The 22,498-nt window shown below is 43.6% G+C and overlaps 1 protein-coding gene and 1 pseudogene across 3 annotated transcripts in view; both read left to right on the forward strand.

Moving 5' to 3' along the window:
* PACS1 (phosphofurin acidic cluster sorting protein 1) overlaps window positions 1-22,498 on the forward strand; it is a 166,975-nt gene that overhangs the window by 102,211 nt on the left and 42,266 nt on the right. The gene's annotated exons all lie outside the window — the stretch shown is intronic.
* On the forward strand, window positions 19,866-20,889 carry LOC128565075 (purine-rich element-binding protein gamma-like; annotated as a pseudogene).

The raw sequence follows: 22,498 nt of genomic DNA on the forward strand, positions 1-22,498 counted from the left end.
TACCTTTTTTAAATACATTACTAGATTCAGTTTACTAATATTTTGTTTCAAAATTTTGCATTTATGGTCATAAATTAAATTGGCTTATAATGTTGTTTGTTTTTTTCTTTTTGGAGACAGAGTCTCACTCAGTCGCCTGAGGTAGAGTGCCATGGTATCGTAGCTTACAGCAACCTCAAACTCTTTGGGCTCAAGCAGTCCTCTTACCTCAGCCTCCCAGGTAGCTTGGACTACAGACTCCCGCCACAATGCCCAGCTATTTTTTAGACCGAGTCTCACTCATGCTCAGGCTGGTCTCGAACTCCTGAGCTTAGGCAATCCGCCTGCCTTGTCCTCCCAAAGTGCTGGGATTACCAGCCTGAGCCATCACACCAGGCCCTGCTTATAATGTTTCTTTCTTGATTGAAGTTATGTTAATTTTATGAAATGACTTGGAAAGTGTTTCCTGCCTTTGATCCTCTGGAAGAATGCATATAAGGTTAAAAGGATCTCTTGTTTGAATGTTTGGTGGAATTTGCCCATAAAAATCATCCAAGAAAAATGAAAGCTGGGTCCATACAAAGATTTGTATGTGAATGTTCTTAACATGTATTCATAAAAACTAAAAAGTAGAAATAACTTGTGTCCACTGACTGGTGAATGGATGAACAAAACATAGTATATCCATGTAATAGAATATTATTCACACTAGGATGATTAAAATACTAAAGTATGCTACAAATGGGTGAGCCTCAAAAACATGCTAAGTGAAAAAAGCCAGACGGCTCCTGTGTGGCCCCGTTTATGTGAACTGTCCAGAAAAAACAAACCTATGGAGATGAAGAGGTGAAGAGGAACCGCGTTCCTGGGAGTGAGAACAGGGGACTCAAGGGCACAGGTGCTCAAGGTTTGGGGAGGGAAACATTTTGTCTTGTGGCTACGGCTGCACCATCAGGTGGATTTACTAGAGATCATTGAATTATATACTTACAATAGGTGAATTATATAATATGTAAATTAACCCCCCAACTTTGTTTTAATCAGTTTTCAATCTAATTGCTTCTAATCTTTTTTCTCAGGAAGCTTTTGAGTCTTTTGTAAGGTTGACAGTGATGTGTTTGAGTGTGGATTCATTTTTATTGACCCTCCATTGAATTTGTTAGGCTTTCTGAATCTTAGGGTGAATGGCTTTTGGTAAATTCTGAAAAACTGCTATTAACTCTTTGAATAATGCTCCCCCTCCCCATTCTTTCTCTTTCTCCCAAAAAGAAGTTCATTTTATTTCAGATCTAACTTCTGTTTTCCAGAGAAAACTTTTCTTTAATGTTCACTATGTCTATGTCACTCTACCACAATTTGTATAATTTCTTCAGCTCTCTCTTCCACTTTACAAGCTCTTAGACACAGGTATGCTTGTGGCTTCCCCCAGGTCACTTCCATTTCTTCTGAAGCCAGGGTGGAGTTTTGTTCTCCAGAATCAAGTGGATCCCCATAAGCCACTCAGGAAGAGGGAGTGGCTGGCAGTCACCTCCACCAATCATGAAAGCCAAAACCCACACGTCATCTTTGATTTTTCCCTCCCTACTCTTGGCATCCTATAGGCTGAAATATCACGAGGTTGATTCTCCTTTCTCAGTGTTTCTCAAATTGAACTTTTTTCTTTTTTATCTCAACAGCCACATTTCTAGTTCAGGAATTCATCATTTCTCACCTGGACATTTACAGTCACCTTCTGTCTTTATATCCTGCAGCAGCCGTCTACACTAGACACCTTGACCAAGGTGGACTTTTAAAAATGCAGGTGTTAATTTGTTACTCCTCAGATCTTAGTATGTTACTCTTCTGCTCAAAACCCTTTAATCCTTTAGTCTCCATGTCAGTGGCATCCATAAAAACCAGGTGTTCTCTCTCTGTCATTTACCTCGAGTATAGTCATTGTAAGTTGTACTGTTGTTTGCATCCCTTTCCCACTAGGCTGAGGATCTTCTGAAAGCAGGGATTATTTTTTATTTATGTAGCTGTATCATTGTGCCTTTATTGGTTTTCAACAGTGATTCTCCATCCCAGAGCTACTAATAGTTCCTTTTTGAGTCTATTTTAGCCATTGTAAGGATAGAAAAAGATTTCTTAGTAAAGAGATAATCGTCTCCACATTTAAAAATTCATTTGGAAATTTTCTGAGAGGAGAAATTCATGTTAATTTTTGTGAGAGTATCACTAAATAGACGCAGATGTCAGCTCTTTTAATTGCCTAGTTGTCCTAAAGTTATAGTGGATGTCCGCTGTACAGTTTTTTTTTTTGCTTGTTTGTTTTTTGTAGAGACAGAGTCTCACTTTATGGCCCTCGGTAGAGTGCCATGGCATCACACAGCTCACAGCAACCTCCAACTCCTGGGCTTAAGCGATTCTCTTGCCTCAGCCTCCCAAGTAGCTGGGACTACAGGCGCCTACCACAACGCCCAGCTATTTTTTGGTTGCAGTTCAGCCGGGGCTGGGTTTGAACCCGCCACCCTGGGTATATGGGGCCGGCGCCTTACCAACTGAGCCACAGGCGCCGCCCTGCTGTACAGTTTTTTAAAGAGTATTTTCAACTCCTTTTCTCACTGGTGCCAACTCTAATAGAATGAAAGGACTTGATACTTGCATCTGATTGTGGCACCTTTAGTCTACAGTCAGTTAATTTGTTCTTTGCTTTGTACTCCACCATGAAGGGGCTTATCCTATTTTCCCAGAATTGACATAGCTTGCTGAGACAGGACTGTGAATGATCAGGTAGCCTATAAAGAAGTGCCCACTCAGGGCTTGGCACCTGTAGTACAGTGGTCACAACGCCAGCCACACACACTGAGGGTGGTGGGTTCCAACCTGGCCAGGGCCAGCTAAACAACAATGACAACTGCAACCAAAAAAAAGCCGGGCATTGTGGTGGGAGCCTATAGTCCCAGCTACTCGGGAGGCTGAGGCAAGAGAATCACTTAAGCCCAAGAATTGGAGACTACTGTGAGCTGTGACACCACGGCACTCTACCAAGGGCGACATGGTAAGACTCTGTCTCAATAAAAAATAAATAAAAAAGTGCCCACTGAGGTTTTCTAGGGTAAAATATAGAAAGTATGTTCCCACTTGTGTTCAACAGCATATTAACTGAGTGCCCAAGTTGAACACTATTCCAGAAGAGCAAAACAAGACATTGCCTCTGTCCTCATTGAGTGTGGTTGGGAGACGGATATTAACTGAGGCTGAAGGCCGTACTGATGATCAGACTGTGCCTCGGGAAGATCTCCGTAGCTGAGGCATGAAGAACAAACAGACTGGCCAGGAGCAAGAGTGAGCATGTAGATTGCTCAGGAGGTGGCTGCGCAGTCTAGGCCTTGGGTGATGGTGCCTTGGACAGGGGTGGTATCAGTGATGGTGGAAAGAATCGGGTTTGAGAAGTCTTAGGAGGTAAAATTGGTAACACTTGAGGCTGAGGCAGGTAGATTGCTTGAGCTGAGAAGTTCAAGACCAGCCTAAACAAGAGCAAGACCCCATCTCTTGTAAAAATAAATAAATGGTAGAAAAACTAGCCGAGCTTTGTGGCGCACAGTTGTAATCCCAGCTACTCGGGAAGCTGAGGCAAGAGGATTGCTTGAGCCCAGGAGTTTGAAGTTGCTGTGAGCTACCATAACACCATAATGCCACAACACTCTACCCTAGGGCAACAGAGTGAGACTAAAAAAAACTTTTTGGCAACACTCGATAATAGTTTAGATGTGAGCATAAGGGAAAGAGAACTGTATGGGTTACTTTTTTTTTTTTTTTTTTTGCAGTTTTTAGCGGGGTCAGGTTTGAACCTACCACCTTCAGTATATGGGACTGGCACCCTACTCCTTGAGCCACAGACACCGCCCTATTTTTTTTTTTTTTTCTTGAAACAGAGTTTTACTATGTTGCCCTCAGTAGAGTGCTGTGATGTCATAGTTCATAGCAACCTCAAACTCTTAGGCTTAAGTTATTCTCTTGCTTCAGCCTCAGGAGTAGTTGGGACTACAGGTGCCCGCCACAGTGCCGGGCTTTTGTTGTTGTTGTTGTTGTTGTATTTGTCGTTGTTGTTTAGCAGCGCCTGGCCAAGTTCAAACCCTCCAGCCCTAGTGTATGTGGCTGGTGCCCTAACCACTGAACTACGGGTACCGAGCCTGTACGGGTTACTTCTGAGTTTCTTGTTAGCCTGTAAAAAGTGCAATGGGACTAAGTTTACTAAGAAACAATGTTGTTTGGTTTGGGATATGTTGAACTTGAGATAGCACTGATATGTCAGAGTACAACTGCCAGGTGAGCAGTTTATTATGCACATCTAACACTCAGAGGAAACATAATTTATAAGTTGTCTATTGTAATACTCTAATTCTCTGGTGAAATTTTCTTTTTTCTTTTTTCTTTTTTTTTTTGCATTTTTTGGCCGGGGCTGGGTTTGAACCTGCCACCTCTGGCATATGGGACCGCACCCTACCCCTTTGAGCCACAGGCACTGCCCGAAATTTTCTATCTTTTCATCTGCTTTTTTCTCTTGTTGTTTAACACTTTAATTGTTGTTATTTTTAGGTGCTTGCCAACTAACTCTGGATTATTGTTGTTATTATCTATCAGTTTTTTTCTTCCTCTTTATATGAAGTTATATGGTCCTGTGCCATGTCTAGTAATGTCAAATGTTGTCTACAAAAAAAAAAAATTATTAACTCCAGATGGCGTCTTCTTCCAAACAGGACTCACTCTCCCTCTGCTAGACTGATCACCTTGATCCAGCAGAATCTGTACTAAAGGTGGGGTTCAGTCTGCTAGACTCTGGGTCCCTCCCATCCTCCAAGGTTTTCAAGTGAGATCTTTGTTCTTGGCCCTCCCTCCCCTAAGGGTCCCAAAGTCTCTGCAGGACTTCCTTTGAGAAGGTTTCTGCTTAGTTTTCATCTGCTGTCCCCTGTGCCCTCTGTGTTCACCTCGTGTCCTCAGAGGAGACTGGACGTGTGCTTACCACCTCCCACTTGACTGGTGTGTGTTCCTTAGCAATGGCCCTCCGGGGACACACAGCCCTGATTCCCAGCCTCCTGGCTGTGCTTGGAATCAGTAATTGACTACAAAAGTCAGCTTCCTCTTCAAGATCCTCTCCTCTTGGCTCCTCCAGTTCTCGTGGCCTGAAAGCTCTCTATGACCTTAAATTAGACGATTTCTATGTTTTAGCTGACATTTTCTATTGTTCTTGGCAGGAGAGCTGATCTGCCTCAGCTACACTGTCCTTCTACTAAGTGGAAGCCCCCCTTTTCTTCCAGGATGCTTTTTTTTCTTTTTAATTGAGACAGAGTCTCACTTTGTGGCCCTTGGTAGAGTACCATGGTGTCACAGCTCACAGCAACCTCAAACTCTTAGGCTCAAGCGATTCTTCTGCCTCAGCCTCCCTAGTAGTTGGGACTGCCACAACATGGCTATTTTCTTTTTTTGTTTAGCAGGCCCAGGCCGGGTTCGAATCCATCAGCCCCAGAGCATGTGGTTGGTGCCCTAACCACTGAGCTACGGGCACCCAACTACCAGGATGCCACCTCTGGCATATGGGGCCATGCCCTACCCCTTTGAGCCACAGGCACCGCCTGAAATTTTCTGTCTTTTCATCTGCTTTTTTCTCTTGTTGTTTAACACTTTAATTGTTGTTATTTTTAGGTGCTCAAGCTGTTGCCCTGGGTAGAGTGCTGTGGTATCACCTCTCACAGCAACCTCAACCTCCTGGGCTCAAGCGAGTCTCCTGCCTCCGCCTCCCAAGTAGCTGGGACTACAGGCATCTGCCACAACGCCTGGCTGTTTTTTGGTTGCAGCCATCATTGTTGTTTGGTGGGCCCGGGCTGGATTCAAACCCACCAGCTCAGGTGTATATGGCTGGCGCCTTAGCCGCTTGAGCCACAGGTGCCGAGCCTCCAGGATGCTTTTTAAGAGTGGGAATTTTATGTATTTTGTGTCCCCTCAACAATGAGCACAGTCATCCATAGTTAAGAAAAAATTATTGGATTATTAATGTGTTCAGAAACCTAGGCCCCATTTTTAATACTTAGATCTGTTTTGTGTTTTCCAGAGAATTGAACCAATAAAATCTCTAGTTTTTATTATTAAATATCAGGTATTTTATTAAATTGGATAATACATAGAAATATTTAGTATTTATATGATATAAAGAATCATGTTACTTTGCAGCAAACACTCAAGAACCTACTGCCCCATTTAAGAAAAAGACTTTATGGGGCGGCGCCTGTAGCTCAAGGAGTGGGGCGCCGGTCCCATATGCCGGAGGTGGCGGGGTCAAACCCAGCCTCGGCCAAAAACCACAAAAAAAAAAAAAAAAGAAAGAAAGAAAGAAAAAGACTTTCATTATTAGGAGTCTTTGTGTGATCTTTTTTCCCTCCGTTCCTTTCCTTCTCCTTAGAGGTAATTGTTACCCTTAATTCTGTTTTTATCGTTCTCTTGTGCATCTGTCTTCTTAAACAACATATTGTTATGTTGCACGTTTTGAGAGCTTCCAAGAACCCAGAAAATGAATTTAACCATCTTTTCCTATAGCCTAAGAAACTGGAAATCCAGTTTCATTAATGGTGCCTTAATCCTGAGAGCCCAGTAAACCAGTTCATTTACATCTTCGTTGCTGGTATTGAGTATTGTTGAAATAGATACTCGATTCCTATGGGTCAGGGCATCTGTAGGGTTAAGTACCTGGAGCCACGCTGGACGTGTTTTCTTCTTGTTGCATATGGCTGTGATTCAGCCCTTTTCACTGATGTGTGGTATTGCCCTCCTTATATTGCTCTGTGTGTTGGCAGACATTTGCATGTTAACTGTTTTGTTGTTTTGGTTTTTTGCTTTCTTTTTGTTGTTTTGCTTTCTACAAACAGTAGTGCTGAAAATTCCTGTGCATGTTTTCTGGTAGATTATATCAATCAATATTTGCTATATTAAAATTAAGATAGGTGTTTTAAATGTTTACTTATTAATTCCCAATTTAATTAATTCCTTTAATTAATTTCTAATTAAAATAACAATAAAATAATTAAAAATTAACATTTTCATGGGGGAAAACTGTTTTCCAAAACAAAATAGAAAACAGAAAAGTTTTACTGTCCTAGCTTAATAGAAACAGCTGAATTCTAGCATCTATTTCTGCATTCAATCTGTTATAATTCAACAATAGAGGGAAGCCCCACTGTATACTTGAGAGAGAATGAGATTGAAATAGAAAATCAAAGGTGAAATTATTCTGAAAATAGTACGCACCCTCCTATAAGGGTCCGTAGAGCGCCAAGGGTCCCAGATGGTAGAGAACTACTGCCCTTGGGGGCTCATGGACAGAGCCGTGAGGCTCTTGACCAAGGCCAGACCCCTCCAAAATAGATGTACTGAGTTTCCCTCCCCCCAGCAGTGTTTAGTTATTCTGATCACTATTATTCAGATTTATGATTATTGCCAGTCTGGTTTTCATTTGCATTTCTTTGTACTGATAGGTTTAAGCATCTTCTTATATGTTTATTGGCCATTTGATCTCCTGTCCAATATTTTTCTGTCATAACTCAAGTTTTGTTCTGCCTTGTGAGGTAATATAAAATGGTTTTTGTTAAAGTGCTCATTATAGGGCCAAATCATTCTCATTATATAATTTTGATTAGACAAATAATTTAAGACATGGAGTCTCACTATGCTGCCCAAGCTGGATTCAAACCCTTGGTCTTAAGTGATCCTCCTACTTCAACCCCCCAGATATGTTGGTACTGCGCAGCATGGCACCATGCTTGGCTTAGTAGTAATTTTAACATGTGGAGAAATGTTTCAGATTTAAAATATTATTTAGGCTTTTTCTAGATTTCTTTACCCTTTACCCTTCTCTTTAGTTGTATAAACGGGCTTGGAATTAATTTGAATCATAGACAATTTTTCTTAAGTGTCCTCTAATGATTAATCATGGCCCTCTGAATTCTGATTCACTTTCCTTTCATTCCTGTTGTTTATTTTAACTTACGCATTTTCAAAACAGTAGAGAAGAAAGTACATACAGTGACACCCATGGGCCTGTCACCAGTTCAGTGATTATCAACATGTTAAAAAATGTTTCTCCTAAAATTAAATGGGTAAGAAAAATATATTTTTTAAAAGTAAGCAATATCAGAAAAGTAATTTATTTCTAATTACTTCAGCCAGCTTTCCAGAAAAAATTTGTGTGAGTAACAGAGATAGGCCCTAATATGGTTTCTGTCTTCAGAAGCAATGTTCTGGTCTCTCCACATGAATCCTGATGCTGGCTATTCATGAAAAGTATGTCTTTTTAAAATTTATGTTGAGGAATTATTTTTCTATTGCTCTTTCTTAAGAGTGTTTTCAAATTAGTAGTATGCCAGATGTGGTGGTTTATGTCTATAATTTCAGCCACTTGGGAGACTGAGGTGGGAAGATCACTGCAGCCTTGGATTCGAGACCAACCTGGGCAGTATTGTGATTTCCCAACTCAAAAATAAAATAAATAGGGCAGCGCCTATGGCTCAGTGAGTAGGATGCCAGCCCCATATACCAAAGGTGGTGGGTTCAAACCTGGCCCTAGCCAAACTGCAACAACAACAACAACAAAAATAGCTGGGTGTTGTGGCAGGCGCCTGTAGTCCCAGCTAATCGGAAGGCTGAGGCAAGAGAATCACCTAAGCCCAAGAGCTGGAGGTTGCAGTGACACCACAGCACTCTACCGAGGGTGACAAGGTGAGACTCTGTCTAAATAAACAAATAAATAAAATTAGTATGTTGAATTTTGTCAAATGCCCCTTGTAGCATCTAACAAGATAAATAACATTTCTTTTTTTCTTTTGAAAAGAAAAAATCTTATATTAATAAGTTCCTGGTGTTCAACCATTCTCACCTTGGCAGTCTCCCTTGGCTATAATATATTTTTGGATTATTGATTCTTGTTCACTGGTTCTTGCCCATCTTATTTTTTGGCAGATCACAGAGGGTTATTATTTGCTTATTTGCTTGTGTTCTTCCCACATAAATACCTTCTGTTTCCGTTCATAGTTCTCGTGAACGGAAGACGGTAATTTAAGTGACCAGGATTTGTCAAATGCTAATGACATGTAGGGGTTCTGTCCAGCAAAGTTTAAGGAAAGCACCTCCTTTTTGAGCATTTGTGGTATGCCAGGCTGCATGGTGGGGACTTGGCACACTAGTTAGTTGTCACAGCAGTTCTGTGTTTCATGTGAGGAACCTCATATCACGTCTCTCCTACAGTACTACAGGAGCTACTTTGGAACTGAAGGCTTTGTGTTTGGTTTTAATAGACAAGGGCCCCCCACATGTTCCCCCTCCAGAAGATTATTGTCAAGGAGATTGCAGGAAGGGAAAGAAAATGTTATGAATTTTCCTGATCTGTGCAGGTAATCGGCATTCATATTTAAAGATGAGCATGTACTGAGCTCATGACCTTATGTCCTTCTGCTTTGTAGAAAGTCACATCCCATGGCCCAGGATAAAATATCCCTGAGCATGGTCCTTAGTTCTGTTTTTTGTTTGGGTCTAAGGTTTTTCCCATGCTCTTGGTGTTCCCCATTTGAACAGTTTCAGGGTTACTGATTTTAAAATCATGCTTTAGTTCATTGTCTCACAGTCAAAATTAGTCATTTCATGAGTAAGTTTAACATCTAGATATATATTGAGGTAAAAGTATGCTACTCAGAAATTTACCTTTTTTATCATTGTTACTGAATTTCGACAGGTACCTAATAACACAGGAACAATTTTAGAAATGGAGGGTTATTCTCACAAAAGAAAACCTTTCGTGTACTTTTTTATTGGTTTGCGCTTCGTGACCATCAATGCTGTTGAGGGAGCAGGCAGAGCTCATTCTTCCCATTTTAGGGTTAAAGAACGTGCAGAGAAGAGACTTGCTCATGTGACACAGCCATTTCTTGGTAGGACAAAGAAATAATCCAGGTCACTTGTTTCTTTTCCTCTATTTGTCTGCGCAGGTCACAAAGGGACCATCAGTTTAATTCAGGGTCTGACGGTTCAGTTTTTTATTTCATCCAAAGCTTTGTTTCTCCTTTCTTCCCCTTTCTTTTCGCTGTCTAAATTGTAGCCACTTCACTGTTCCTTCATATCCTATTAGAAAGGAGATGGGGGAGAAGTAAGACCTGACCATTTGTCCTTTTTTTTTTTTTTTTTTTTAGAGACAGAGTCTTGCTCTCTCACCCAGGCTAGAGTGCCAGGGCGTCATCACAGCTCACAGCAACACTAAACTCCTGGGCTCAAGGGATCCTCCTGCCTCAGCCTCCTGAGTAGCTAGAACTACGGCACCCACCACAACACCCACTTAGTTGACTTTTGGAGGTTTTTTCTATTTTTAGTAGAGACAAGGTCTTGCTCTTGCTCAGGCTGTTTTCAAACTCATGAACTCAAACAATCCACCTGCCTCAGTCTCCCAGAGTGCTGGGATTGCAGGCATGAGCCACTGTGCCTGGCCTCTGACCATCTCTCTTGGTGAGCCCCTCCACTTGCCATTTGCATAGGAATAAATTTGAAATGACTGCCAAATCTAGGTTGAAGATCATTTGTAGATATCACTAAGGCTGTTTCTCCTTTTCTTTTTTTTTTTTTTGCAGTTTTTGGCCGGGGCTGGGTTTGAACCTGCCACGTCCAGCATATGGGTCCAGTGCCCTTCTTTGAGCCACAGGTGCTGCCCCTCCTTTTCTTATAGTCAAGTACAAATTAGAATAATTGAGAAGGTTTCAAAATATTTTTATCATTATATTTTTGTTGTATTTGCTACCCAGTCATCAAGTAGACAGCCTGACTCTTTCAGACTTGTCATAAGAGATCTAAATAAAATAATTTCTTGAGAGAACTTGATTATGTTCAAATAGCATGTCTTCACTGAAGCCACAGCCCAGTCACTCGGTGATCTCCTGCATTAATTTAGAACTTAATTACGTGCGCTATTGCATTTGTTGGCTAATTGTTTGATATACTTAAATCTTGTCCTTTTAACTAGGTAATGAATTGCTTAAAAGCAAAGATTATGCCTTATTTTCTCTGTATCTCACAGTTCCTGGCATAAAGCTGAGTTCAAAAATGGTGTCCAGTGAAAGGCTGATGGGAATCTTGCTGGGAACATGCCGTCTGTCTGTGTTACTCTTTGTCGTTCCTGTCAGTGGCCACCAGGCTGTTCTCTGCAGGGGCTTGGGTGCCTATCAAGTGGAGGAAAATGGCACAGGGTATAGGGAAGGACGGTGCAAGCAAGGAGCTCCCTGCCTATTTAGAATAGCCATTGCCTCACTGCTTTCATGTTGAGGAAGTTGATCCCAGAGAAAAGAAAGCCAGGGGCAAGCCAAGACAGCAAACAAATGAAGGTGATGATAATTCCGAGGGCACCATTTACTGCATCTCACCCTGTGCCATAGTACCTCCTCTCAGTTAATCCGCATCTCAACATTATTAAGTAGCAGCTGTTATCTTTATGAAAAAGCTGAGACAGAGTTGCTGAAGAATACCCAGCAAGGGGAGGAAGGGATAAGATTAGACCAGAGGACCATTATTAGGTGTTTTGTTGTTGTTTTATTATGATGGGCTTGTCTAAGATTTCAAAATGGAGTTTTCAAAATGAAAATAAACGACCTGATATTAATATATTTTCAAAAAGCCTTTGTGGAGAGGAAGGCTATTTTTGAGCTGAGCAACCTGGGATCCTCCTTTTGTAAGTCCCATGGACTCCAGATATCTATGTAATATTCAGTTTTACTCTGAAGGCAGACAGTGCCAGTACATTGAGGCTCGCTTATCTTTCCCACCTCTTCACTGACCTTCCAAGGTGGACTACGTTTTGTTAGAACGCCCTGTGAGTAAGGACTCGCAGCTAGAATTGTTATCCTGGCTCTTCCACAGGTGGGGAGAAAGGCAGGAGGGTCATTACAGAGGAGCTCCCATATCCCAAGGCTGACTTGCAGGAAAGTAAAGGTTGGATGGGTGCTGCTAAGTATTCTGGAGAGACCATTGTTTTCCTTGAGCTTTGGAGATGTCTTTCTGTCATTCCATAAGAATGAGAGCCATGGGCGGCGCCTGTGGCTCAGTGAGTAGGGCGCCGGCCCCATATGCCGAGGGTGGCGGGTTCAAACCCAGCCCCGGCCAAACTGCAACAAAAAAGAAAAATAGCCGGGCGTTGTGGCGGGTGCCTGTAGTCCCAGCTGCTCGGGAGGCTGAGGCAAGAGAATCGTGTAAGCCCAAGAGTTAGAGGTTGCTGTGAGCCGTGTGACGCCACGGCACTCTACCCAAGGGCGGTACAGTGAGACTCTGTCTCTACAAAAAAAAAAAAAAAGAATGAGAGCCAGGTGGCTCTTTAAAATGGACTTTGGGAGACATTCAGCCAACCTGTTCTCTTAAAAACATGTAGGAGCTTGTGACAAATCTCTCGGCACCTGGGGAATCTGTTCCTGGTATATTACTTAAGGATGGGTTCACCTACTCCTAAAAAAAAAATCCCAAAGTAATAGGTTTACATACGATAACAGTTTCTTTCTCACATAAGAATGACCAAAGAGGTCAGGAGTGCAGGGCTAACCCAGCAGCTCCTGTGGTATCAGGGATCCTGACACCTTTTCTGTGTCATATGCCTGGCACAAGGCTTGAATTACAGTGACTTCCCCACAGCCCAAGTTAGCTGCTGACCAGTAGATTAGGCATGAGGACTCTGCCAGGTGAGGGCTTGTGTTATAAAAAACCTTCCCCAAAGTCCTACCTGATAACATGTCAGTTGTCAGATTTGAGGTATATATTCTTACCTAGTTGCTGGAAAGCTTGGTCTTTATTTCAGGAATTTTGAAAACTGTTGCTCTTGTTATTAAGCAGGAAAGGGAACACAAATTTTGGGTACACAATTAGCAGAACAGACTCTGGCAAACTGGATAGTACCTTCCTTTTAAAAAAAAATTATGCTGGGCGGAGCCTGTGGCTCAGTGGATAGGGCACTGGCCCCATAAACCAAGGGTGGTGGGTTTGAACCCAGCCCTGGCCAAATTGCAACAAAAAATAGCTGGGCATTGTGGCGGGCACCTGTAGTCCCGGCTACTTGGGAGGCTGAGGCAAGAGAATCGCCTAAGCCCAGGAGTTGGAGGTTGCTGTGAGCTGTGACACCATGGCACTCTACCAAGGGTGACAAAATGACTCTTACATAACTCTAAAAAAAAAAAAAATACTGAAGTGTAATTGACATGCAATAGACTGCACATATTTAAAGTGTACAATTTGACAAGTTGTGACATATGTACATCACCACAATTAAGATAATGAACATATCACTCACCACAAAAGTGCCCTTTCCCACCCCCATCCATGCCAAGGGTCCCTGAAACCACCCCCAGGTTGAGTGACTCACTAGAAGGACTACAGGGCTCTCAAAATTGTCATCGTACAGCTGTGAGTTATTTCAACAAAAGGCTACAAAGTCAGCAAAGGGAAAATAAGGGGAAAGGCGTGTGGGGCAGAGTCTAGAGGAGATGAGGCTCAAGCTCCCAAGAGCCTCCTCTGCACACACTCAGTCCCTCCAGCAGGGAATCGTGACAACATACATGAAATGTTGTTTACCAGAGAGACTCATAGGAAACCTCATACCCAGATTTTTACTGGGCACTGCTCAGTTACATGCTCTCTGACTGCCATCTACCAAAATTCCAGACTCCCAGAAAGAAAGCAGTGTTTGGTATAAAACATTTTTGTATAATAAAAACAGTTTAGGCCAAGTGAGCCACTCTAACCGGTTCTGGGCATGGCAAAACCTACCCAAAATCCAGTTACCCAGATATCAGGCCAAGGGCCTATCTTATCTTACAAGTAGAACTTTATAAGGACGGCAGCGTCGGGCCTGCTGTGCCCCCCTCTCTTCTGCACACCATCACTTCCATCCTCATCCTTAGAAACCACCTATCTGCTTTATGTCACTTTATCAGTTTGCATTTTCTAGAATGTGGCTTGCACCCCATTTTGCTTGAGTTCTTTCTTTCCCCCTGAATTATTTTGAGGCTCATCCATGTTGTTGTACCACAGTTCATTACTTTTTAATGTTGAGTAAATTGGTTTGTCCATTCTTCTATCGATGGACATGGGTTGTTTCCAGATGAGTTATTATAAATAAAGCTGCAGTGCATGTTTGTGCCTGGTTTTTTTTTCTTTTTCTTTTTCTTTAGAGTCTCACTATGTCACCCTCGGTAGAGTGCCATGGCGTCACAGCTCACAGCAACCTCACTCTTGGGCTTAGGCTATTCTCTTGCCTCAGCCTCCCAAGTAGCTGGGACTACAGGCACCTACCACAACACCCGGCTATTTTTATTGTTGTTGTTGTTGTCGTCATTGTTGTTTAGCAGCTCCAGGCCAGGTTCAAACCCACCAGCCCCGGTGAATGTGGCCAGCGCCCTACCCACTGAGCTACAGGCACTGAGCCTGTGCCTGGTTTCTATACTTGTGCATATATATGTCCTTTTGTCTGGGTTAAGTGCCTAGGAGTAGCATAACTGATTCAGACGTTAAGCGTGTGTTTAACTTTTTAAGAAACTGCCAGATGATTTCCAAAATGGCTGTACCATTTACACTCCCAGACACAGTGTGAGTCTCAGCTGCAGCACCTTCTTACCAACACTGAATATGATAAGCCTTTTAAATTTTAGACATTCAAATAGGTGTGTATTAGTACCTCATGTTTTTCATTTCTGTTTTCCTAATGACTAACCATGTTGAGCATTTTTTCATGTGTTTGCCATCTGTATGCTTTCTTCAGTTAAGTGTCTGCTCAAACCATTTCCCCTTTTATTTTCATTGGGATATTTGTCTTTCTACCACCAAATTTTGAGAATTATATACAGGGTAGACAAAAATCATGTGCAATTTTAAATAGTTTAACATAGTAAATTGCACACAAACTTTATGTCCACCCTGAAGATATTTTGCGTACAAGTCCTTTATAAGGTTTAACAGTTTCCAATTATTTTTACTAGTATATAGAACTACCATTAATTTTTGTATATTGACCTTGTGTCTTGTAACTTTTCTAAGCTCATTTATTCTAGTATGTTTTGAAGATTCACTCATTTTCTACCTAGATAATATCTGAAAATAAAGGCAATCTAGATGCCATTTATTTTTCTTGCTTTCTTGAACCAATAATACCTTCATTACAATAGTAAATAAAAGTGATAAGAGTGGACATCCCTGCCTTATTGCTCATCTTAGAGCAAATGCAGTGTTTCACCATTAAGAATGGTGGAATTGGGCGGCGCCTGTGGCTCAGTCGGTAAGGCACGGGCCCCATATACCGAGGGTGGCGGGTTCAGACCCAGCCCCGGCCAAACGCAACCAAAAAGTAGCCAGGCATTGTGGCGGGCGCCTGTAGTCCCAGCTACTCGGGAGGCTGAGGCAAGAGAATCGCTTAAGCCCAGGAGTTGGAGGTTGCTGTGAGCTGTGTGAGGCCACGGCACTCTACCGAGGGCCATAAAGTGAGACTCTGTCTCTACAAAAAAAAAAAAAGAATGGTGGAATTGGCTCAGTGCCTGTGGCTCAAATGGCTAAGGCGCCAGCCACATACACCTGAGCTGGCAGGTTTGAATCCAGTCCGGGCCTGCCAAATAACAATGACAGCTGCAACCAAAAAATAGCCAGTGTTGTGGTAGCTGTGGTCCCAGCTATTTGGGAGGCTGAGGCAAGAGAATCGCTTAAGCCCAGGAGTTGGAGGTTGATGTGAATGGTGATGCCACGGCACTCTAGCCAGGGCGACAGCTTGAGGCTCTGTCTCAAAAAAAAAAAAAAAAAGAAGAAGAAGAATGGTGGAATCTATAGGTTTCCATAGGTCCCTTTATCAGGTTGAGGAAGTTCTCCCTATCCTAGTATGCTGAGATGGTTTTTTTGTTTTTGTTTTTGGCCAGGGCTGGGTTTAAACCCACCACCTCCGGTATATGGAGCCGGCGCCCTACTCCTTTGAGCCACAGGCGCCGCCCTATGCTGAGAGTTTTGATCAGGAAAGGATTTGGGGTTTATCAAGCAATTTTTCTGTACCCATTGCAATGAGCATTTTTTTTTCATTTTAGTGTATTAATAGAAATTAATAGAAAAATAATTGATTTTTCTAATGTTATAACAACCTTGCACTCCTGGGTTAAAACCTACTTGGAGTTCATGCCTGTAATGCCAGCATTCTGCCAGGTCAAGACTGGAGGATCTCTTGAGCTCAGGAGTTCAAGACCAGCTTGAACAAGAGTGAGACTCCATCTCTACTAAAACCAGAAAAATGTAGCTGGGCACAGTGGCAGGCACCTGTAGTCCCAGCTACTCAGGAGGCTAAGACCGGATTGGTTGAGCCCAGGAGTTTGAGGCTGCTGTGAGCTGTGATGATGCTGTAGCACTCTGGCATGAAAGACAGAGGGAGACCCTATCTCAGGGGGAAAAAAACCTACTTAGCAGCACCCGTAGCTCAGTGGGTAGAGCGCCGGCCACATACACTGATGCTGGTAGGTTCGAACCTGCCCTGGGTCTGCTAAATGACAATGACAACTGCAACAAAAAAATAGCCGGGCATTATGGTGGGCGCCTGTAGTCCTAGCTACTTGAGAGGCTGAGGCAAGAGAATCGGTTAAGCCCAAGAGTTTGAGGTTGCTGTGAGCTGTGAGCTGTGAGCTGTGATGCCATGCACTCCACCCAAGGCGACATAGTGAGACTCTGTCCCAAGAAAAAGAAAACCTAGTTGGTCAAGGTGTATTATTCTTTTTACTTGTATTTTTAATATATCATTTATAATAACCATACAGGATTAAATAAAATATATTATTAAAATTATTTTCACTTTTTTTCCTTTTTCCCAATATGCTACCTGGAGAAATTTATTTTTTTTGTTGTTTGTTTTTGCTACCTGGAGAAATTTAAATCACGCATGTGGCTTATGCTGCTGCTTTAGGACAGAAACTTTACCCTTATGATATGAGAGTAAATCGGTGGAATAGGTTGTGTCTTTGTATTTGCTGTCTCAGCTCCTTTCGTCCATGCTCTCTTCATTCCATTCAGGCTTTGTTCTTACTATTTCAGGAAAGCTGCTCTTGGGAGAGTCCTCAACAACTGTCATGTTGCTCAAGGCAGTGATCAGTTCTTAGTCCTGAGCGGAGCCTTCAGCAGCATCTGACACAGCTGGCTGTTTTTTCCTTGGTTTCTACAATATTGCATTCATCTGTGCTTCCCTCCTCACAGGTTGGTCCTTCTTGACCTCCTTTGATGGAGCACCTTGTCCCCTCTGTGTCTGTAACGCTCCTAGGCTCAGTTCTCGGTTGTCTTCCCTATGTACCCTCATCCTCTAAGTGACTTTGTCCTGCTTCATGGTTTGGTTTGGTTTTGAGACAGAGTCTATGTCACCCTCAGTAGAGTGCTGTGGCATCACAGCTCACAGCAACATTCAACTTCTGGGCTTAAGCAATTCGCTTGCCTCAGCCTCACGAGTAGCTGGGACTATAGACACCCACCACCACGCCCAGCTATTTTTTTGTTGCAGTTTGCCTGGGGCTGGGTTTGAACCCACCACCCTCAGGATATGGGGCTGGCGCCCTACTCACTGAGCCACAGCCACCGCCCCTGATTCGTGGTTTTAAAGTCCTCTTTCTGCCACACCTACACCGTCACCTTCAGCCCTCTTGTGTCTCTAACTCCCCAGGCAACATCTCTACTCAGAAGTCTAGTGGACATCTCAAATTTGAAATGCCCAGTACTGAACTCTTGCTCTTAAACTCTCCAAATGTAGAGTTTTCTGCATCTCAGTTAATGATAACCTCCTCTTTCCAGATGCTTAGGCCAATACTCCAGGATTAAATTCTATCTTCACATTAAATCCAGGACTCAACCATTTTTCTGCCTTCACTGCTGCTACCCTCCAAACCCCTGCAGTCTGATGCCTCTAGGCCTGCGCTTGCCACGCTGCTCCCCGTCATTCTGTTCAGATAGTATGGACTAGAGAACAAACAAATCCTGTTAAAAGGCAAAACACACCATGTGTGCTCCCATTTTGGGCAGAGTAAAACCCAGATCCTTAGTCTGGTTCACATAGGGCACATGGGCGCCCACGTGGCTCCCCTAGCCTCGCTCTTCCTCCAACAGACCAGGTATACTGCCACAGTCAGGCCTGGGTGTCCTCCCTTCAGTCTGCAGCTTCTCACGTGAAGTCACAGCCCTCCCTCCTCAGCCTCACAGACTCTTGATACTCAGCTTCACTCTCACACATCCTGACTACTACATTATTTACTGAGTTAGTAGAAATACTGTTTTTTTGTTTGTTTGTTTGAGACAGAGTCTCCCTATGTCACCCTGGGTAGTGCCGTGGTGTCACAGCTCACAGCAACTTCAAACTCTTGGGCTTAAGTGATTCTCTTGCCTCGGTAGCTGGGACTACAGGCTCCCGCCACAGCACCTAGCTATTTTTTTGGTTGTAGTTGTCATTGTTGTTTGGCAGGCCCAGGCTGGATTTGAACCTGCCAGCTCCAGTGTACATGGCTGGCACCCTAGCAGCTGAGCTACAGGTACCGAGCTGACAAATACAGTTTTTGACTGTGTCCCTGTGTCCTTTCACTAGGATGTGAACTCCACAACTAGCAATTTTTTTTTTTTTTTTTTTTTTTTGCAGTTTTTGGCTGGGGCTGGGTTTGAACCCACCACCTCCAGCATATGGGGCCAGTGCCCTGTTACTTTGAGCCACAGGTGCCATCCGCACAACTAGCATTTTTGTCTGCTTTATTTAATGTCACATCACAAGCGACCAGAACAGCACCTTGTTCATTGCCTGACTGACAGACAAGTGACAGAGTAACATGGCAGAGCTGTGATTCTAACTGGAGTGTCTCTGGTGCTGAAGCCTTCATCCTGGTTGGCTTTTCTTAAATTGACCTATAGTTTGTGTATAGCGGAGTGCATGGGTTTTGGATATAAAGCTCAGTGGGGTTCTGCATATGTGTATACCCATGTGGCCACTGTGGTGTTATCAGCTACCCCACAGGGTTCCCTCTGTCCCTTCCCAGTCAGTGCCTCCACCTGCTCAGTTTCTGTCCAGGCTCCTGTCACCTGCAGTGGTCCTGCTTGTTCTTGGCCTCTGCGAATGGCGCAGTGAGAGAAGTCTGTTGTGTCTGGCTCGCAGGCTCACCATGGTGTCTGTGGAGTTCACCCACGCTGTCACATGTATCAGTAGTGTGATCTTTCCTGTATGCCACATTTCGTCCCCTCTAGTGTTGGTGGACATTATGAGTGGAGCTGCTTTGAACTTACTGGTACCCATCTGTGGTCTGTGCCTTCATTTCTTCTCTTGGAAGCTGAGAATAAGAGTAAATGTATGTATGACATCTACCAATAAACCATTAAATTTATTCTCAAGTCATTTAACCATTCTTCACTCTTGCCAGACATGTGTGTGAGTTCTGGTCATTCCACATCTTCACCAGCACTTGAAGTCATCAGCCTTTCTGATTTCACTGAAAAATTATTTTCTGCTATAGAAAAACTGATAAAAAGAGGAATGTGTTTGGGAGAGGGCCCTTCCCTGCAGAGCTTGGATCTTACACTTTCCCTGCATGAGATGGAACACACAGGTCTGTCTAGTCCACGATATAATAGGTCTGTGATGTGTTTTTCCTTTTGAAGATAATACTGCCACAGTGTCCTGCGATATTTCTTATGAAAGAGAGACAGTGGTCCGAGCCAAGCGAGGCGTGTAAGAGTGAGAGCAAGCCCCACCTCCCGCCCCCCTCTCTTCCTTTCCCCTCCCCGCGAGTGTCCGGCTGGCGGTGGTGGTGGTGGTCGTGAAGGGCGTCGGCGGCAGCCGTGATGGCAGAGATGATCTGAAGATGGAAAGAGCCAGGCGAAGGGGAGGAGGCGGCACAGAGGCAAGAATGTGGGGGGCTCTGGCCTAAGCAAGAGTAGACTCTTTCCCCAGGCCCAGCACTCCCACTACCCCCACTACACGGCTTCAGCCACCTCTAATCAGTCCAGGGGCGCAGCCGAAATCCAGGAGCTGGCCTCCAAACGAGTGGAGAAAAAGAGTTTTTACCTAGACGTGAAGCAAAGCTCCAGGGGGGCCGGTTCCTGAAGATAGCTGAAGTCTGGATAGGGAGAGGCCAGCAGGACAACGTCAGAAAGAGTAAATTGACCTTACCCTGTCTGTGGCAGCTGAGCTGAAGGACTGTCTAGGGGACTTCATCGAGCACTACTCCCACCTGGGCCTGAAAGGCCACCGGCAAGAGCACAGCCACAGCAAAGAGCAAAGCTCCAGAAGGAGACAGAAGCACTCCGCACCCTCCCCTCCAGTCTCATTGGGGTCCAAAGAGCATCCTCACAGTGTGCTCAAGACAGACTATATAGAGAGGGAAAACAGGAAATATTACCTAGACCTAAAGGAAAATCAGCGGGGTCTCTTCCTAAGGATTAGACAAACCATGATGCAGGGGACTGGCATGATAGGCTATTTTGGCCACAGTTTGGGCCAAGAACAGACTGTTGTCCTCCCAGCACAAGGAATGATTGAGTTTCGTGATGCCTTGGTTCAGCTGATTGAAGACTATGGTGAAGGGGACATTGAAGAATGTAGAGGTGGAGATGATGACCCGCCTGAGCTCCCCGAGGGGACTTCATTCAGAGTGGACAATAAAAGGTTCTACTTGATGTGGGCTCTAATAAATATGGAATATTCCTGAAGGTGAGGTGAGACCACCTTACCGTAATACTATTACTGTTCCGTTCAAAGCCTGGACAAGGTTCGGGGAGAACTTTTTCAAGTATGAAGAAGAGATGAGGAAAATTTGCAACAGCCATAAAGAAAAGAGAATGGATGGCAGAAGGGCCAGTGGTGAAGAACAAGAATGCCTCGACTAGAGGGAAATTGAACTCCATCACGCAGAATTTAAAATCATAAATTGGCTAAAAGTACTGATCCATAATCGTGTGAAGAAGTTTTTCCTCCTTTTTTGGCCCTTTGTTATTAGCAACACCTCTGTATTTATACACATAGTTCACCATAATGCTTATGGGAATTCCAACCTTCTCAGATCTAACTAGTTTAGCTGCTTCAACTGCTCCAGACTATTGAAGTATGCAAGTCAGCACAAAATGTGACATTCTGACATTCTAAATACCATAACTAAGATTTTTATTGCACTATGACATAATCCTGAAAAAGGATACATATACTTAAGTGAAAGTGTGAATTTCTATTTAATAAGTTCCCCCAAAAGCATTTCATTCCTTTGTCATTAAAAGCTGCTAAGCTTACCTATAGGACAGTTACCACAGAAACAGAAATTGACCTCAAGTATATATAAATATATTTATAAAAGTATAAATAGAAATATATCATCTATTAAAAAAAAAAGAAATATATCATCTATTGGATAACTGAATACTAAATGATACCATTAATGGATCAAATCTTATCTAATTAAACCTTAAAAATCCAAAAAAAAAAAAAGAGTGAGGGCAAGGAGCACAATATCATCATCTGCTCTCCCACTGGTCCGTGTGAGCCAAGAACCACGCCTTCCAGACCCCATGACATGTGCCAGGCCCAGAGCAGATGTTCTCTCGTGGGCCATCAGCGAGAGTGAGTCTTAACCAAAGAAGAACTCGTGTGTCTCTGACACCTGGGAGGCTTTTATACTGCAGTGCATTTACCTGGCACCTGGAGGTCAGTCTGAAGGTGGTACACATTAGCTTTGGAAAAAGAGACCTAGAAAGACCTCCCCCGTCCAAGGCATTCATAACCAGCACCCTTGGGTGAGAAAGAGCATGGGCCTGTGCAGTCATTTGTCATTTGCCCAGCCCAGTACGGTTTCTTTTCCCTCTGAGCTTAGGCCTCAAAAATCTACAATGTTCCTAGTTAACTGTCTTTCTTAACAGCCAACTATGTGACCTGTGACATCCCTCTGGGATGAGCAGAACCAAGTTCTGCTCTGAAGGGAAGGGGGAAAAAGATGGCACTGTGGCAGTCACTGCAGGGAGGTTTTGGAGAGAGCACTGTGTCAGCACAGATAACGCAGGGTACAGGTATGAGGAGAGCGTTTTCATAGGGCACAGGTGAGGTAGCCCAGTCCCTGACCCCAGTGTGAAGACTACTGCTGTCCCAAGTGGCCACAAACTTGAGGGACTTCAGATAACACACAGCTGTCTTCTTGCAGCTCCACAGGGCCAACCTCAGAAGCCAGTAGGGCTGCCTGCCTTCTGCTTCCTCGCCATCCAGCTCTAGAGGCTGCCTGTGTTCCTTGGCTCTGGCCTTCCCTCCGTCTTTAGATCTCATCATTCCACCCCCTGTTCTCTGCAGCCACCACTTCTTCTCAGACTGGTCTTCCTCCCGCCCCTTGCAGAGACTCTCGTGATTATATTGGGCCCACCCAGATGATGCAGGGTAATCCCCCACTCAGGGCCCTTAACATAATCCCATCTGCAGGACATGGGCCTCCTTTGGTGCTGGGGGGAGGTATATTTATTC

This window comes from Nycticebus coucang, chromosome 14, assembly GCF_027406575.1.
Source record: "Nycticebus coucang isolate mNycCou1 chromosome 14, mNycCou1.pri, whole genome shotgun sequence".
Taxonomy (NCBI): Eukaryota; Metazoa; Chordata; class Mammalia; order Primates; family Lorisidae; genus Nycticebus; species Nycticebus coucang.